At 40.7% G+C, this 17,020-nt stretch overlaps 1 pseudogene; it reads left to right on the top strand.

Annotated features, from left to right (window-relative positions):
* Positions 1–9,819: 9,819 nt before the first annotated feature.
* Positions 9,820–13,851, top strand: LOC122435536 (annotated as a pseudogene).
* Positions 13,852–17,020: the final 3,169 nt, after the last annotated feature.

Raw genomic sequence — 17,020 nt, forward strand, 5'->3', positions numbered from 1 at the left:
ATAAACATTTAATTAGTTGAGAAAGAGGAACCATCTCAATTTTGTGGATGAAGACTTGAGGACACTCAGTGGTGAATGTGGAAATGGGTGGGGGTTTGGAAAGGGCCCATTCCCTTCAGTGGCAACTTCTGCACATTTTGTCCAGCACATTAAAGTAAAACTGGGTTTAGGTTCTATTGAGATACTTGAAAAGGAGAGAGCTCCTTTAATATGTATTAGTTAAGCTTTTGGCTGTAGATAATTATATACCCAACTAAAATTGCTTCACCACTAGGATACTTCTTATTTAATCAGTTCAGCTCAGTTCGTGTCCGACTCTTTGCGACCCCATGGACTGCAGCACGCTGGGATTCCCTGTCCATCACCAACTCCTGGAGTTTACTCAAACTCATGTCCATTGAGTTGGTGATACCATCCAACCATCTCATCCTCTGTTGTCCCCTTCTCCTCCCACCTTCAATCTTTCCCAGCATCAGGGTCAGTTCTTCACATCAGGTAGCCAAAATATTGGAGTTTCAGCTTCAGCATCAGTCCTTCCAATGAATATTCATGACTTATTTCCTTTAGGATGGACTGGTTGGATCTTCTTGCAGTCCAAGGGACTCTCAAGAGTCTTCTCCAACACCACAGTTCAAAAGCATCAATTCTTCAGCGCTCAGCTTTCTTTATAGTCCAACTCTCACATCCATACATGACTACTAGAAAAAATATAGCTTTGACTTATTTAATACACACAAAAAATCCAGAGGTGGGTGGGATCAGAGTCAGTTCAGTGGCTCTACAATGACACCAAGAACTCAGACTCCCTTCATCTTTCTGCTCTGTCCCCCTCCGGGTACCTAGGCATGTCCCCTCATGGTTGCAAAGTGGCTGTCATGGTCCCAAGCATTGAGTGCAAACATAATAATGCCCAACTAAAGAAAATAGATGTTTCTACTCATGAAGTATTTCTTATTCGGGAGGAAGTCTTCCCCAGAAGCCCCCTTCCTCAGTTATCATTGGCCAGAATTGAGTCACATGTCCCTGTCTTAGTTGCAAGGGAGGCTGGAAAGTGAGAAGCTGGCATTTTCAGTCTCTAGGATGAGAGGTTCTCTTCCATCAAGAAAGGAGGAGGAGATGGCCTTTGTGCTGATAATCAGCAGTGTTATTCTACACTTAGATTCAACTTTTATTGAGGTCTTAGCCCAGGCTTCACACGCTGCTAAGCACCTTACATTACTTACCTAGTTAAGCTGTAATCAAGTTAGAATGGTCAACAAATTACCTGTTGGGGTCTTAGAGGCCACTTGTTCATCTGTTTATCTCTGAACCCCTAAGCTGTTCATTGGTGAATGAGAATACTATCCAACCTATTCTAATAATCAAGTGAGCTAAAAATCAGTATTAAAAAGAAAGACTAAAAATTTCCGTTAACATGGGTTCAGACAACCTAGATTGTTAAGACTTGGATTTTCTTTGTTTCTAGCAGGAAGTTAAGCTAAAGAGACAACAAGCCACTCCTAACATCCAGAGTAAAAGTCAGAAGCTAAAAGGTCTTAATTCTAATTCTTTTAAATTGGGTCCAAACCAATGTTGGCCCCAGATCTAGACCCACTACAAGAAATGGCTCAGAGATAAAGATCCCAAGCACTCCCATGTTCCAAAATGTATTAGCTTAGGACAATCCCATTGGCTGGGCTTATTTATTTCAGCCAGTGAGAATATACTGCCGTTTACCTACATTTTGCATTGGAGTTTCTGTCAACAAGTAATCAAGTCTCTCCAGATGTTTCACTTGCTATAACAAAGCTACTGCCACAAACAATAACACACAGATGTTCCCTTTGAAAAGCAGATTAAAAATGTTTTTGTTAATGTTTTCAAATTATCTAATGAATTGCAAAGAATATGGATGCAGAATTGGTTGCTGGAATATCTCCTTGAAACTGGATTTTTAAAAAATTAATTAACTATAACCTCTTTGGGTAAGATTAATCAAACTTCAACAAATAAAGGAGAAAAAACAAACTTTATGTTTTTTTGTCAAGTAGGATTCAAGTGGTTAGAGGGTGTGAAATTTGCTTTTCACAAAAGGATTTTATTTCTGTTTGTTTCATTTTCTTTTCTTATCCCCTATTTCTCTTACTGTACTTCACATGGAGTCTACTCCTGTGTTACTTTGAGTCTTTGTTTCTGAAATTTATTTTTTCTTTATCTGCTCATTCGCCCCTAAGTCCTGAAAGCTCTTTTCAGTCCCTCCTTTTGGTTAGCCAGAGCATTTCAGAGCTTTATCATTTCTGATTTTCACTGCTTTTGTAACTGAGTAGGACCCTATGAGGGTCTTCCTGGGACAGACCTCTCCCCTATATCCTCTGCTTTAGCTCCTCTCTGAAGTACCCAGATAATACATTAGTTATTGTGTTGTTTAGTCGCTAAGTCATGTCCAACTCTTTTTCGACCCCATGGACTATATCCTACCAGGCTCCTCTGTCCATGGGATTTTTCAGGCAAGAATACTGGAGTGGGCTGCCATTTCCTCCCCCAGGGGATCTTCCCAACCCAGGAATCGGATACAACCCATGGCTCTGCGTTGACAGGGAGATTCTTTACCACTGAGTCACCTTGGCAGCCTGATTCATTTGTATCTGACGCTTATTCCCTGATTTTTCAGCTGCTAAAACTACCACCAAATGGAAGAAATTAACTACTTAATGATCATGAGCACCTTGCCTTTAAAAATGTTTTGCTGAAACCCTTCGGGGACTTGCAATCAAAAGAGGAAATGATGGGAAAATCCATACATTTTGAGGTGTGGGGAAGTAATTCTGGCTTATACCTGGTTTAACTTAAACTTTGCTGATCAAAGTAGCCTGTTTTATAGTCTTTTGAACATGCACTGTACATCTGCTTTTGGGCCTTGAGATGGGGAATGCATTTGAAAATCAAAATGGAGTAGCTGTGGTTCAGACATCCCAGGTAAAACTAGGTTGCCATTACGGACATGATTTCTGGCATGTTGTTGAGAACTCGAATTTTCTGAGTTGTGTCATACTTAGAACCCCATCAGCCATTCTCAAAGCAGTGTCTGATGGCAGATGGCAGCTGCAAGCTTACAATCTCAAGGTCTTCTCTTGTAACTCTTAAATTTTTAGACAATAAAATTGTTTCGGATCAGATGTTAGCAGAAAAAAGGAGACATGTGTAGTGACCATCAGCTCCTGTTATGTATATGTTAATACCACATCAGAAGTTAAAATCAGCTTAGACAAAAGTAGACAACTGGCTCCCCGGCTACAAGTCTCCCCCAAACTGCCAGATCCAGACTGGTTTTCAGACTTATTCTCTTGAAGTCTTCAGGAAATGACATCTATCTTGGTGTAAGGTCAGGCTACTCAAAATGGCTGCCATCTTGCTCTCTGTACACCCCCTGCCCAACCAGTGCCTGCTTCACCTATATTAGACCCACATGACTGACATTCCTGTATACCTGTCCCAGACCCCAACTACTGACTGTTCTTATACTGGTTTTCCTGGTAACTGATGAGCCCAGCTGAAGTCAATTACCCTATAACTGGTAATTTACCCTTCTCCCTGGGAGCAAAAACTGCCACCATGCCCTGCCCACCATCTGCTTCACATGGTGGGGTGTTGCTCCAGGATCTTGCCTCAGACGTGTGAGCTCCCCAACCCATTAACCCACTGATGTCTCTGGTGCTGTCTCCAGGCCCTTTCTTCGGTCTTAAAACTGGGCAAGTACAGGCTTTGTAGGCCTGTAGGATGCAGCCCAACACTTGTCTATTAAGTTTCAGTTGTCACTCTTCCAGCTACTTCTAATTGGGTCGGCTGGCTCCAAAAGGGTGGACTAAGGGACTAAGGGGAGAAGGCAATGGCACCCCACTCCAGTACTCTTGCCTGGAGAATCCCATGGATGGAGGAGCCTGGTAGGCTGCAGTCCATGGGGTCGCTAAGAGTCAGACACGACTGAGCGACTTCACGTTCACTTTTCACTTTCATGCTTTGGAGAAGGAAATGGCAACCCACTCCAGTGTTCTTGCCTGGAGAATCCCAGGGACGGGGGAGCCTGGTGGGCTGCCGTCTATGGGGTCGCACAGAGTCGGACACGACTGAAGCGACTTAGCAGCAGCAGCAAGGGACTGAGATTTTAATTATACGAGATGTGGATCTAGGACCTGAAGCTCGGAAATGTTTCCAATTCTGTCTCCATGTTACTGCACCAAACTTGGGTCCACTCACCCCATGCAGTGAAGCCAATCTAATGATACCAGGTTGTGGTGAAGAAAAAAGGAGCATTTATTGTAAAGGTGCCAATACTAGGAGGATAAGCAGCTGGTCCTCTAAACCCCCAAATTCCCCAAAGGGTTTTAGCAAAACATTTTTAGAGGTCAGGTGAGGAAGGGTGTCCCATGGTATGTGATCAACTCATGCACAATTCTCTGATTGGTTGATGGTGATCTATCCTTAGGTTCCAGAAGCTCGGATCATCAAGCAGTTAATTTCTTCCATTTGGTGATGGTTTTAGCATCTGAAAAACTCAGGAAATATGCATCAGATACTATTATCTAGGTACCTCAGACAGGAACTAAAAACAGAGGATGTAGGGGAGGGGTCTGTTGGGGAAGGCTCCATAGGGTTCTGCTTGGTTACATCCGTTCCCCAAGTTGAGACAGGACTACACCCCATTTGAGCAGGGAGTAGCCAAAGGAGTTCTCTCCCCATCCCCTGAAAGATTTGGGGAAGGATGAAACAGGATTGGAGATTGAAACCGAGTTTCTCTGCCGAGTTTACGATGAACCTCTATCCAAAGTATTATTCCCTTTCTTTATATATATATTTATTTATTTATGTACTTGGCCGCATCAGGACTTAGCTGCAGCACTTCAGTGAATCTTCACTGAATCATGCAGGATCTTTCGTTGTGGCGCACAGGCTTAGTTACCCCCGCGGCATTGAACCTGTGTCCCCCTATATTGCAAGGCAGGCTCTTAATCACTGGATCACCAGGGAATTCTCACATTACTCCCTTTCTTGTCCAACACCTGTTCTCCTCGAGATTGAGGGGTACAAAGTAAAGGGAGGAGTTATAACTGAGCAGAACCCTACAGGCCCTTCCTAGGACAGACCCCCCCCACCAACATACACACACACACACACACACCCACCCTCTTCTGTAGCTCCTCTCTGAAGTACCTGGGTAATAGTATCTGATGCATATTTCCTGAGTTTTTCAGATGCTAATACCACCACCAAGTGGAACTAATTGACTAGTTGACGATCCTGAGCCGCTGGCCCCTAGGCCTTCTGGCACCTAAGTGATCATCATCAACCAATCAGAGAATTGTGCCCCAACTAGTGTCACCTGACCTTTGAAAATGCTTAGCTACAACCTTCTGGAAGTTGGAGGTTTTTTTGAGCACAAACCACTCAGTCTCCTGCTCCAAGCTCTGACGTTTTGGTTTGTTTGGTCTCACAGGGCGAGGGGCACAAGAACTTCCATTCAGTAACACTTTTCCATAGCTTTATTACTTTCTTTTAACCTCATTTTGTATTATTACCTGAAAGGTTTTGTATCATAATTTTCTGCTGTGCCTTCATTATCTGTTGGCATGTTATTTGATTTTTCTTTTTTCCTTTGTTTCTTTTTTTAAAAGTATTATTATTCTTTTGGCTGCGCTGAGTCTTTGTTGCTACACACAGGCTTTCTCTAGTTGTGGAGCGGGGCGGGGCTCCTCTCTAGTTGCATGTGCGGGCTTCTCATTGTGATGGCTTTCTTTTGTTGTGGAGCATGGGCTCAAGGGCAAGCTGGCTCAGTAGTTCAGTTGCAGGATCAGTCCCTGCGGCATGTGCAAAATTTCCCGGACCAGGGATCGAACCCCTGTCCCCTGCCTTGGCAGACGGACTCTCATCCACTGGACCACCAGGGAAATTCGCCTCTTTTTCCTTATTATATCATTGTAAAAGGTTTGATCATAATCACTGGTCATGTTTAAAGTAGATGGGTTTTCCTGTGTGTTTAGGAGATGCGTGCTAAATAGGGAAGAGGCAAACCAGAGCTGCTTTTCTAGCTTCCCTGCTCAAGGGTTCCCTTTTCTGCTTTGGCTCCAAAGCAGGGCTGGCTTCATGGATATGTGGCCTGTGCAGCCACACAGGGTCCTGCTCCAGGTTTCATGTTCTCCCGTTACCATCTTGAAATTTTTAATCACTTGTGAACAAGGAGCTCTGGCTTTTCACTTTGCACTGTGCTCTGCAAATTACATAACTGATCCTGCCAGGGATTGTTAAAAACCATGGCCTTTCTGTAGCCACCTGCCCAGTTCAGAACCTCTCCTGGCCAGTGTGTGAAAACTTTCTGTCTCCCACCAGTGTTTCTAGCTTGCTCAATTCAGATTCCACTCCCAACAAGTTTCTTTTTCAGAGAGAGTCTCAGTTCTTCTGGATGGGAGATGTTATTGTGTATTTTTGAAGTTCTTATAGGTTTAATTTACCTTAGTACTCTATGACAGACCTTAGTGGGTTCTTGTAGTTCTTTCGGGATTTGCAAATGGAAACTATGAAGATGTTTCTCAGGTTGTTCTCAGATTTGCCTACTGAACCTTCCACTCAAAGTGGAGTACTTCTTTTGGAAGGATTTGTTGACAATTTCTGTGTCCTGGGTCTGCTAAGATGATCAGAACGCCACTTTATCCTCCCTCTATTAAACTCACGCAGCTATTAAACCCATAGGGATCCTGCTGATGTCAGAGTTTGGACTCACTCCCCCATATTCTGGAATTCATGGGTGTACCAGTCACTTGCTTTGCTTGAAGATGTTGCCTGTAGACTTTCTTTTGCTATCCTAGTTGCTATGAGGTGACTTGGAGAGATTAAAAAACTATATTGCCATCATGATCTTGCCCCCAACTAGAAGCTTTGACAAGAATGTCCAGGTTTGATGTATTTATTACAGGATCATTAACCATTAGGTAAGTATTATACCAAATTTCCCAGGACTGCTTTCTCAAACTGTCTTTATCCAGGCATATATTATCTAAGAGGCTGAAGTAAACAATAGGAAAAGTAGTGTTATTGTAACTGGCAGGGCACATGTGCTCTCATTTATATATTGAACATTACAATTTTAAAATTTGGTTTAAAAAATAAAAACCTTCATTAAAGCTTCCATTTATGGGTCTTGTTAGCTGAGAACATAAATATGTCCATTACAGTCTCCAAATCTGGCAGTAGTAAACCCTGGGATAACTAAAGCAGATAAAAGCCACCCAATCAACACCTAGAAAAAGACACACCATTGTTTTAATTTTTTAATTGACATATAGTTGATTTATAATATCATGTAAGTTTCAAGTATACAGCACAGCAATTCAATACACACACACACACACACACACACATATACATATAAACATACACAGGCTTCCCTGGTGGCTCAGAGAGAAAAGAATCTGCCTACAATTCTGCAATGTGGGAGACCTGGGTTCAGTCCCTGGGTTGGGAAGATCCCCTGGTGGAGGGCATGGCAACCCACTCCAGTATCTTGCTCGGAGAATCCCCATGGACAGAGGAGCCTGGCGGGCTACAGTCCATGGCATCACAAAGAGTCAGACATGACTGAGTGACTAAGCACAGCACATATATACATATACATACACTTTCAGATTCTTATCCCTTATAGGTTATTATATAATATTGAGTATAATTTCCAGTGCTATACAGTAGGACCTTGTTAGTTATCATAGTAGTATCTGTTAATCCCAGCCTACTAACTTATATATCTCTCCACCCCCCTTTCCCCTTTGGTAACCACTAGTTTGATTTCTGTATCTGTGAGTCACTTTGTGTTTTGGAAATAAATTCATTTGTGTTGTTTCTTTTAGATTCCACATATAAGCAATATCATATGATGTTTGTCTTTCTCTGCCTATCTTCACTTAGTGATAATCTCTAGGTCCATCCATATAGCTGCAAATGGCATTATTTCATTCTTTTTTATGGCTGAGTAGTATTCCAGTGTGTGTGTGTACCATATCATATTTATCCATTCATCCGTCGATGGGCATTTTGGTTGTTTCCATATCTCGGCTATTGTAAACAGTGCTGTAATGAACATGGGGTGCATGTATCTCTTCAAATTATGGTTTTCTCCAGAAATGTGCCCAAGAGGACACAGCATTGTTTTTTAAAAATTATATCACAAACAAAATGAGGCAGTAATATATAATTTTCACTTAGTATATACAATGATATTTTGACAGAGTAAGACTGTAAAATAGGTACTTGACAGAAAGTGTTTAAAATCAGAATACATGATATCCCAACAAAGTCCTCCTTCAACCAAAATTCAACTGCCATTTATTCATTCACTGATAAATGTGAAATGTACCATGTGCCAGAGATGCTTAGATAAGAAGACAGAGCCTCAGTGGAGTCCTGGACTCTAACCTCGGCCCCTCCTCCTGCACCTTTTGCAGGAGTGCCACGATGTTGGTCCTCAGCTTCTGCAGCTTCTCCTCCGTCTCACGCAGCTTTCTCTCGGAGGTGCGCAGGCTCTCCTCAGAAGCCTTGGCCCGCGAGTCAGCGCGGCTCTGGTAGGAATGGCACAGGTTCTGCAGCCCGACTTCATACTGCTTGAAATTCCCAGTTATCTGGGACATAGACATTAACACAGACGACGAGCTGGATGCCTACATCGAGGACCTGATCACCAAGGGGGACTAGGGCCCGGAGCCAGAGATCAGCTCCCCTGCCCCTCAAGGCAGAGCTCCTGAGGGTGGCGTTTCATTTATGGGTTGATGGACTTACCTTGGTTTGACTCATGGGATATTTGTGCTTTTGGTGGGAAAGAGACTCTGATTCTTTGAATCTTCCACCCTAAGTTTATAAATATTTATTTTTTGAAAGAAAAAAAAAAAAAGAAGACAGAGCCTCTGCTTATTAGAAACCAGGCAGGTAGTCTGGTAAGTGCTCAGAAAATGTGATGGATGCTTAGTTCAGTTCAGTCACTCAGTCATGTCCGACTCTTTGCGACCCCAGGAACTGCAGCATGCCAGGCTTCCCTGTCCATTACCAACTCTCGGAGCCTACTCAAAGTCATGTCCATCACATCAGTGATGCCATCCAACCATGTCATCCTCTGTTGTCCCCTTCTCCTCCCACCTTCAATCTTTCCCAGCATTGGGGTCTTTTCCAATGAGTTGGTTCTTCACATCAGGTGGCCAAAATATTGGAGTTTCAGCTTCAGCATCAGTCCTTCCAATGAATATTCAGGGCTGATTTCCTTTGGGATGGACTGGTTGGATCTCCTTGCAGTTCAAGGGACTTTCAAGAGTCTTCTCCAACACCACAGTTCAAAAGCATCAGTTCTTTGGCACTCAACTTTCTTTGTAGTCCAGCTCTCACATCCACACGTGACTGCTGGAAAAACCATAGCTTTGACTAGATGGACCTTTGTTGGTAAAGGAATGTCTCTGCTTTTTAATATGCTGTCTAGGTTGGTCATAGCTTTTCTTCCAAGGAGCAAGCATCTTTTAATTTCATGGCTACAGTCACCATCTGCAGTGATTTTGGAGCCCCCCAAAATAAAGTCTCTCACTGTTTCCATTGTTTCCCCATCTATTTGCCATGAAGTGATGGGACCGGATCTAAGTTTTCTGAATGTTGAGCTTTAAGCCAACTGTTTCACTCTCTTCTTTCACTTTCATCAAGAGGCTCTTTAGTTCTTTGCTTTCTGCCATAAGGGTGGTGGCTTCTGCATATCTGAGGTTATTGATATTTCTCCTGGCAATCTTGATTCCAGCTTGTGCTTCATCCAGCCCACCATTTCGCATGATTTATTCTGTATGTAAGTTAAATAAGCAGGATGACAATATACAGCCTTGATGTACTCCTTTCCCAATTTGGAATCAGTCTGTTGCTCAATCAGGGACCAAAAGAAGGAAAGCTGTATTAGTTTGGGAGGTCAGAGAGGGCTCGGGTCCACACTCTAACTTTGGTTTCTCCTATTTTCTAAACTCAAGCTGCCCTCCAAGCTGAATTAAATCATACTCTTCATCAAGTCTTAGTGATTCTACTTACCAGTTAAGCCTTACCTCCTCAATACCATTTTATAGCAACATTGCCCTTTCTTTGAATTCTGAAGTCCACACACACAACACACAGTTTCATTTGTCTATACATGATTGTAGAACCAGTCTACAGTTGTTTTGAGTGTTTACTTGTATATTGCTTTTCTCCAGCTGAACTATAAGCATTTCCACAAGAAAAGACAGTTGAAGATGTAACTTCTATCTTCTCTAACATAGAATGTGATGCTGGGCACACAATGGACATCTAATAAGTACTTGTTAAAAAGGGAAGAAATAAGTGAGTAAATGAAGTTAGAGAGCTCAATTGCTGCAAACTAAAAAGTAAGGTTAGTTTATGTTCAATTAAGTTTGCTTTGCTACCTGAAATTTGATTAAATTGTTCGCACGTATTTCCAAACGTGGGAGAGTGGAACTGCTTCTGAGATTTAAATGATACAATCATATTGGCCCATATTGGTTTTCTTTTGCAAGGTAAATAAGGATTCTGGTACTGATACAAAATGTATCAAGTGAGTTAAATTCCTACCTCAGAATATACAGCTTGTAGAGCATATAGCAAAATCGTGAAGTAGGAAGAATATAAGCCTTGGAAGAAGGGGCACCTAGAATCAAATGCTGAGATGTCATTCACCAACTAGGTGATCTTGGAGAAGTTAATGAGCATCACTCAATCTGCCTCATGTCTTTATGTGTATTTTGTGTACAATTACAGGTTTGCATTCTTTTTATGGTCTCAACTCAGCTCAATATAATAGGTTTACAAGTCTCAACATTGTGTATCAATTGATACTGTTACACAATACCACAACAAGTGGTACAATAGTACAATACTATTATACAATACCACAACAAGCTTTGCATTGACATTCTAAAATTGTGTTAGGGCCCCCGAAGTTTCTATAGTTATGGGACAGATCTAGAGAATGTCTTTAGCTTCCTGTCACATAGACGAGGTCTTTCCTCCCAAGCCCCCATCACGTACCATTAGAATATTGTTTGAAAATTGTAACATCTGAAACTTTTTTAAAAACATAGTCCTAATTTTTAAACTTGTCATACATGCAAAGCAGTAATTATAGGCTTCAGAACTGTAGAATTTTGTTCTGAGTTTGATGTAAAAAGGAGCAGAAGCGTCTTCCTACCATATCAATACAGCAACTCATCCTATGATAAAGAAAGAGGTCAGATTCAATTCATTATTTGTTTGCCATCATTCTGCCAATACAGGTTCTCTTAGGCCATCAAGTTAACAGTTCTAATATCAAGAGAGTATTTAATAAAGAAATCAGTTTCTCTTTTCCAGCTATTTTCTTCTTAGACTACAAAGCTAATGAGGCTGTTTAAATATGTTGACAAGAAAGAAAAAATATTTTTAAGAACTCTAATTTTTGTCTTCTATCCTCCATTTCATCCTGCTACCAAAACTTTCGGTTGAGGTCAAACTGAGAGCTCACAAATTTCATTCATAGATATGTAGAACAAATGTTTCCAACACCACCCTTCTGATGAACAGCTGAAAAACACAATGAAAATAGCAACACATGGATGGTGAATCATACGAGACAGTATCTCGAGCAAACAGGAAAAAATAACCTTTCTTTTTAGAAAGCTTTCCATCTGTTCTCCAAAGATATGTGCATTTGGTGTATATACACATGCATGTGTGAACAAACACTAAATAAGTCAAATGGTAGATGATGTAAGATAGTGTAATGATTGCTATATCAATTTTTGCCTCATAGTGAGATACTATTTGACATTTTAAATTATTATATTTCTTTTTTGGTTACACTGGGTCTTCTTTGCTGCTTGCAGTCTTTCTCTGGTTGTGGCGAATGGGGGCTACCCTCTATTGCGGTGGCTTATCTTGTTGTGAAACATGGGCTCTAGGGTGCTCAGGCTTCAGGAGTTCTGGCATATGGGCTCAGTAGTTGTGGCACATGGACTTATTTGCTCTGCAGCATGTGGAATCTTCCTAGACCAGGGATCAAACCCCCTGTCTCCTGCACTGGCAGGCGGATTCTCAACCACTGGACCACCATGGAAAGTCCTATTTGACATTTCTGAGACTTTTAAAAAATACTCTAGAGAGATTTTTTATAATTAAGTATGTAGTCAATTTTTGTAAGCAGTCTCCAGTGTTTGAGAAAAGTATGTATTCACAAGCTGTTGGGTCTGGTTCTACATAATCCATTAGCTCAAGCTTGTCAATTGTGTTGTTTGACTCTTCCATACACTTAAGTTTTCCTCTTCTTAATCTATAGCTCTCTGAATGAGGTGTGTTAAAATTCTCCACTAATTGAATAGTTTTAGAATTTTTTAAATTTAAAAAATAGTTTTAAAATTCTCTATGCAGTATTGGCTTTTTCTTCTTTTTTTTGCTTTATATATTTAGAAGATCTGTTAGATGTGTTCCAATTCATGACTGTTATAGATATATACATATATTTCCTTTTTAATACTATGTAACAAGTTACTTTGTCCCAAATAATGCCTTTTTGACTTGAGGATTATTTCATTTGACATGCATATTGTGGATATCTCATTTCTTTCTGTTCCTGGGTTGGCCTATTTTCTTCATCTCTTTTGTCATCATATTTAAAGAATTTTTATTGATTAAAAAAAATCTAAGGTGATGCACACCCTGGACACCATGGGCTTGGCTGAGAACCAGGACCCAGGTGGAGGAGATGCAGGATGTTGACAAGTGCAATGTGTCCACAACCAGCATCTATTTCCGCATGGTCAGACAATTACTCAGCAAAGGTCCTGTTTCAATGACCAGGAACCCCTTGACTCTGCCTTGTCAGGAGGAGCTGGTGGGGGCTCTGATGAATCTCAGTAAGGTCTTCTGCTTGGTCCCTGGAAGACTGTCCATCTGCAGCTCTGCATGGAAATACAAAGTGACAGTTGCTGAAGTCCTGAGTGACTGTCCCCGCCTGAGTACTTAGATGCATCATTACTAGTAGGTATTCTTGCATATGCGTGTGAAGTCACTTCTGTCATGTCCAACTCTTTGTGACCCTATGGACTGTAGCTCTCCAAGTTCCTCTGTTCATGGGATTTTCCAAGCAAGAATACTGGAGTGGGTTGTCATTTCCTTCTCCAGGAGATCTTCCCCACCCAAGGATCTAACCTGCATCTCTTAAGTCTTATGCTCTAGTGGGCAGGTTCTTTACCACTAGCGCCACCTGGGAAGCCCCAGTAGGCATTCTTAGAAAAGCCAAGTGTAAAAATGTTGGCCAGTCCTTGCAGGAGAAGTTGGACAAAACGAGTTGAATCTTCCAGCCCAGGGACAGAAAACTACTCATATCACCCCTCACATCACCCTCCTGACATCTTTAGTAGAAGGTGAGGCTGTTCGTTTGGCATAGGACTTTGCCCTTGTCTGCAAAGCAGAATTTCCTAGTAAATCCGTGGCTGTAGTATTTAACCAGACCTCATCTCGGAGGACAGCATGTGATGGCAGCTAGGAAGAATATGCTGCTGGCTGCACATCAAGTGTGTAAAGGATTCACAGACCTTCTCAATCAAGACTGAAACGCCCAGTGGGAACAACCAGCCCACCCCATTCCTAGAGACCAACATCCAGAACTGCTTGTCTCATTTCAGCTTGATTACCCATGGATTTGGCAACCAGGCCATCTGTGCTGCTGTGTCTGCCCTGCAGAACTACATAAAAGAAGCCCCGAGAGTCAGAGACCATCCTGGAGACCACAGTCCAGCCAATTCTAGCACAACCCTAGAGAAGATGGGGAAGCACAAGAAGTAACATGGTGGTGAACCAAGGGCCAAACAGTCTAGAAGGAAAAGGACTCCCAAACCATCTCCACCAGGGCAGACGGGCACCTCGCTTGCCTGGGGGACAGAGTTGTTATCCACCTTCCTATGAAAAAGGCCTCAGTTGATTTCCAGGTCTTCACATGCCCACCTGGATTCCTTAGTAATTAAGGAGTGCTGGCGTGTCTCCATAACTCTGGACGAGATGTCAGAAGGTGATAAGTTCTGGTTCTTTACCCATTAAGCTTATATTTGATTTTTTGTGGAACTCCATTCTTCCTTTCTCTGAAAGTGGTGGTACAAGTTTTAGAACCTTTTAAATAAATTCCCCGGGCTAGCAAAAACCCACACACACTCGGCTGTTGAAATATCAAATTGATATGATTCAGATCAACAATAACTTTCAGTGTTAAGGTAAAAGTATATAGCTTCTTCAGTCTCATCTTACATACCATAGAAGGCAAGGATCCTATCCACATAAGAAGTGGTTAATAGGTGGTATTTGACACACTTTAAACCCCTTGTTCAAAAGGGCCCTTTGGGTTTTATGAAACTTGTAGAAACAAAGCCTGCTGATGATTCTATGTTTTCCTTCAAAAAAAAAAACAACAAAAACTTTGAAAGTTAACTCTTCAAATAGGAGACTCTTTGAAATGACATGTTTTTTTTTTAAGGTACAGAAGCTTTATTCTGCATATTTATTTCACAGCTTGGTGTTTCGAAGAAACTTGAAAAGGGAGGCATGAAGCATTGTTTTTTGCTGTCTGTCATGCCCAAGTCCCAGAGGAGGCTCTGTGTTTTAAGAAACTGCATTGAATGTACAGATTTTATTTATGTATAATTTAATGGGGTCTGTAAATACGGGTGTACTTCTCATGATGTTTTGAGAAGTGGGATTTGATTTTAATATTAATTTTTAAAGGTGACAGGGTAATCTAAGGTACATCGTTAGGTTTTATTCATGTGTACACTCCTATTAAGAGTTAAGAGGATCCTGGGCTTTGTTCTTGACTCTGAAAGACCTATTTAATTGAAGCTTTCAGTTCACAAAGCAATAACTTTGTCTCATTTCTGTTGGGCTGAACCCAAAGATGTGTGTGTGGGTGAACAAGGAGTTTTAGAATTGAACTCCTTGCCTCTCAGTGTTCCCTAAATAATTGTTGTATATATGAAACCTGTGTAATAAAAAGTATTCTCGATAGAAAAAAATCTGAGGTGAGAAACTATAGCTGAGTTGAATAACTGCATATATTTGTGACTACTAATAGCTTTATTTCTAACATCTTTTTCATTTTCTGTGTATCATGCCTTCTTGTGGTTTCTATTTTTTACTGATTTTTAAAAATTTCTTTCTTTTTTCTCATTTGTAAGTTATCGTTCCATTTCTTTCTTTTAATGCAAACCCTTAAATGCTTAACATGCATACTTGGCCTAAAAAGTATCTTTACCCTCCACCTGAAAAAAAGATCTGGGAACACAAACTCTAAGCATAATCCTCCTATCTTCTATGTTTTTGTTGTCTAGTATTTAGTTGCCCCTTGTTTCTTAACCTCTATTGTTATTGTTTTTATGGTTAATATTTATGTAGATTTGAACTCCATGTTGAGCAATGACAACTCATATTACTCTTACATCCCAGTTCTTTATCTTGGGTTCAGTTTCCTTCTTATTGAAATATATCCTTTAGAGTTTTTTCAGCAAAGTTCTATGCATGCCAACTCTCTCATTCTTTGTTTTTCTAAAATTATCTTTGTTTTGACTCAGTCTTGAATGAACTCAATCTTGCTGACAATAGAGTTGAAGTTAACAGTTGAAGATAGTATTCAGTTATCTTTTGACATTATTGTTAAGTCTCAGTCTAATTTTTGTTCTTTGGTCTTTTTTCCTGTTTTACCATATTTTTGGTATTTTGTAGTTTCACTGTGTTTACCTCTACCCCATTCTCTCTAATCTCTCCTATTGGAATCTTATTAGATGTGTATCGTACCTTCTTATTCTTGCCTCCATGTTTCTTAGTTTTTTTTTGGCTATATTTTCCCACTCTTCATTTCTCTTTGCTGGATTATATGTAATTTTCACAGGTTTGTTTTCAGCTATCTTTAACATAGACATTAAATTTCAATTTTGATTACTCTTTTTCAAATAACCCTCTTCAGATACTATTTTTTTCATGTTTTCATTATTGTTTTAACTCCTATTTTAAAATGTCTCACTTTAAAGTCTCCTTTTATGTATAGCTTAAAAGTCAGTGCATTACTCCCTCAATAATAACTTCATTAAGTAGTTTGCTATGTATCCTTCTAGTGTTTCTTTATACAAATATAAGAATTTTTAAATGTGTATTGATTTTTCTCCCTTGTTTACCATAAGGCAACTTTATACACTATGTTAACATTGATCTGTTTTGCTTTTTGTATGTAAAAACATGACCTCACTCCTTTATGCCTTTACGTAGCATTCCATTGTGTGGATATATCATGATTCAGTTCAGTTCAGTTCAGTCGTTCAGTCGTGTCCAACTCTTTGCAACCCCACGAACTGCAGCATGCCAGGCCTCCCTGTCCATCACCAACTCCCGGAGTCCACCCAAACCCATGTCCACCGAGTCGGTGATGCCATCCAACCATCTTATCCTCTGTCATCCCCTTATCCTCCTGCCCTCAATCTTTCCCAGCATCAGGGTCTTTTCCAATGAGTCAGTTCTTCACATCAGGTGGCCAAAGTACTGGAGTTTCAGCTTTAACATCAGTCCTTCCAATGAACACCCAGGACTGATCTCCTTTAGGATGAACTGGTTGGATCTCCTTGCAGTCCAAGGGACTCTCAAGAGTCTTCTCCAACACCACAGTTCAAAAACATCAATTCTTCGGCACTCAGCTTTCTTTATAGGCCAACTCTCACATCCATACATGACCACTGGAAAAACCATTTAATTTAACCAATACCCTACACTTGGATTGTTTTTAGTTTTTGTTGTTGTTGTTGTTTTACACTTAAAGATAATATTGTATTGAATGTCATTTTAAGAGCACTGAACTATATGGGATAGAGTCACAGAGTGGGATTGCTGGGTCAAAGTGTAACTATATTTGTAATTTTAATAGATATAACTCAATTGTTCTTCATAATGGTTAGAACATCTTGTGCCCCACAAACAATCA

This window comes from Cervus canadensis, chromosome X (genome assembly GCF_019320065.1).
Source record: "Cervus canadensis isolate Bull #8, Minnesota chromosome X, ASM1932006v1, whole genome shotgun sequence".
NCBI classification, from domain to species: domain Eukaryota; kingdom Metazoa; phylum Chordata; class Mammalia; order Artiodactyla; family Cervidae; genus Cervus; species Cervus canadensis.